General features: G+C 46.3%; 1 protein-coding gene across 1 annotated transcript in view; it reads right to left on the reverse strand.

Moving 5' to 3' along the window:
• LOC148144448 (uncharacterized) overlaps positions 1-3,135 on the reverse strand; it is a 677,410-nt gene that overhangs the window by 49,359 nt on the left and 624,916 nt on the right. The gene's annotated exons all lie outside the window — the stretch shown is intronic.

Below are 3,135 nucleotides of genomic sequence, written 5' to 3' on the forward strand. Positions count from 1 at the left end.
TCCTCTGATCATCTTGTATGTCTCTATCAAATCCCCCCTTCGCCGCCGCCTTTCCAATGAGAAAAGGCCCAAGTCTCTCAGCCTTTCCTCATAAGACCTTCCCTCCAGACCAGGCAACATCCTGGTAAATCTCCTCTGCTTTTCCAATGCTTCCACATCCTTTCTGTAATTGGGTGACCAGAACTGTACACAATATTCCAAGTGTGGCTGCACCAGTGTTTTGTATAGTTGCAGCATGATATTGCGGTTCCGGAACTCGATCCCTCTACCAATGAAACCTAACACACCGTATGCCTTCTTCACAGCACTATCCACCTGGGTGGCAACTTTCAGGGATCTACGCACATGGACTCCAAGATCCCTCTGCACATCCACACTACCAAGAATCTTTACATTGACCAAGTACTCTGCCATCCTGTTATTCTTCCCAAAGTGCATCACCTCACATTTAGCTGCATTGAACTCCATTTGCCACCTCTCAGCCCAATTCTGCAGTTTATCCAAATTTCCCCCTGCAACCTGTAACATTCTTCCAAACTGTCCACCGACTTTAGTGTCGTCTGCAAATTTACGAATCCATCCACCTATGCCTGTGTCTAAGTCAGTTATAAAAATGACAAACAGCAGTGGTCCCGAAACTAGTAATTGGACTCCAGACTTAATATTTTCCATCAACCACCACTCGCTGCCTTCTTCCAGTTTCTAATCCAAACTGCTAAATCACCCTCAATTCAATGCCTCTGCATTTTCTCCATCAGCCTCCCATGTGGAACCTTATCAAAGGCTTTACTGAAGTCCAAGTATACCACATCAACTGCCCTACCCTCATCTACATCTACCTTCTCAAAGAACTCAATGAGATTTGTGAGACGTGACCTGCCCTCCACGAAACCACGTCGACTGTCTGAAATCAAATTGTTGCTTACTAGATGATTTTAAATCTTCTCTTATAATCCTTTCCAAAATCTTTTCTACAATAGATGTAAGGCTCACTGGTCTATAATTACCTGGGTCAACTCTGCTGCCCTACTTGAACAAGGGCACAATATTTGCAATCCTCCAGTCCTCGGGTACTAAACCCGTAGACAATGACGACTCCAATATCAAAGCCAAAGGCTCTGCTATCTCCTCCCTAGCTTCCCAGAGAATCCTCGGATAAATCCCATCCAGCCCAGGGGACTTGTCTACTTTCACTCCTTCTCAAATTGATAACACCTGTGTGTAACTGACCTCGATCCTTTTGAGTCTAATATCTCGTACCTCATTCTTTTCCTGAGTGAACACCGATACAGGGTCCATGCTCAACCTCTCACTTCTGTCTTTGACTGGCCCTATTCCTACCCTAATCATCCTTTTATTCCTCACATATCTATAGAAAGCTTGAGCGATTTCCTGTATTCTATTTGCTAAAGGCTGCTCCTGTCCTCTCTTTGCTCTTCTTAACTCTCTCTTTAAATCCTTCCTACGTGATTTGTAATTCTCCATCGCCTCATCTGTTCCATCTTGCCTCATCAACACATAAGCCTCATGGAACAGCATCATAAGACACAGAACTTATATCAAAACATCAGTGTCATGCAACTGATAGAATATATTGAACAAACTTAGATAGTCTTCATCTCTAAGAATGGGTGTGGGCTTTGGTTCATTAATATGTAACACTTTTAGAGTACTCAGTACAGTTCTGTTGGCCCTGTAATAGGAAGAATACTATTAGAGAGGGTTTAATAAAGATTTACCAGGATGTTGTAAGGACTGGAGGGTTTGAGGTTACAAGGAGAGGCTGGGACTTTATTCACTGGAGCACAGGAAGTTGGGGGGGGGGTGACCTCATTGAGATTGATAAAATCTTGAGGATTGGAGGTAAGGTGAATAACAAAGGGCTCTTGCTTAGCGTCGGCGAGCTCAAAACTAGGGGGCATTTTTTTTTTAATGTGAAGAGAGAGATTTAAAAGGAACCGGAGGGGCAACATTTTGAAAGAGGGTGATTTGCACGTGGAATGAACTTGCTGAGGATGTGGTAGATGCAGGTACAGTGACAACATTGAAACAGCATTTGGATGGGACGTGAATGGAAACGTTAGAGGGATATGGGCCAAATGCAGGCAAGTGGGACTGGTTTAGTTTGGAATCCTGGTCGGCATGGACGAATTGGACCGAAGTGTCTGTTTCTGTGCTGTATACCTTTATTGAAACTGGTAGAATTCTGAAAGGGGCTTGACAGGATAGATGCAGACAAAATGCTCCTTTGGTGGGGAGGGTCATCGAATTCTGGCAATGTGGAAGCGGGCCATTCAGCCCATCGATTCCTCTCTGGCCCTCTGAAGAGTATCCAACCCATACCCAACCCCTTACTGCGTATTTCCCATGGCCAAGCCACCCTAACCTGTACATCCCTGGTCACTATGGGTAACTTAGCACGGCCAATTCTCCCTAACCTACACCCGAATCTATAACTTACCTTCTCAAGAATGTAATTTAAATGCAGAGCTTTTCTAAAAAAATGTCAGTCTGACTCAATATTGGGACACAGACAGAATTCACACCTATTGTCTCTACTTATAAATAGGGCAACGTCTCTTCGAAATGTAGATTCATTTAGATATAACTCTTTGAATGTGCCCACATCCCTTTGAAATGCAATCTCGTCCATTTAAACCTCTTTATTTGCAGAAATACCCGTTAAAATGTCCACGTCCCTTTAAAATGCAGATTGCCCCCTTTAGATATGACGCCGTTCCGTTAGATGTGGGAATATCTGTTTAAATTGAGCCGTGAGCTTTCCCAATGTAGACAGGGCTCCTGGAAACGTGGCAGTGTCCCCCCTGCAGCTGCAGAGCGAGACAGGAGAGTTTGTTTTTGTGAATGAGCAGTTGTAGCGCGAGGTGGCTGTTGTTTGGTGACGGTGAGGCTCCCCCGGCCCCGCCCATCCCCCCGTGCAGACGTCACGCGGGGGCGAAGGCGGTTGGGAGGAGAAGTCGCTCGAGCAGGGAAGCGGCGGGAGGGCGGCCGTTAGGAAAATGGCGCCGTGCGGCCCGGGGCAGACACCCGTCACTGGGCACCGCCGCCTTCCTGGCGCAGCTGCTGTGTCACGGCCACACCGGCCGGCTGTACAACAGGCAGGAGCCGGTGAGC

This window comes from Chiloscyllium plagiosum, unplaced genomic scaffold (assembly GCF_037043375.1).
Source record: "Chiloscyllium plagiosum isolate Xiang-an unplaced genomic scaffold, Cpla_swu_hap1 HiC_scaffold_27, whole genome shotgun sequence".
NCBI classification, from domain to species: domain Eukaryota; kingdom Metazoa; phylum Chordata; class Chondrichthyes; order Orectolobiformes; family Hemiscylliidae; genus Chiloscyllium; species Chiloscyllium plagiosum.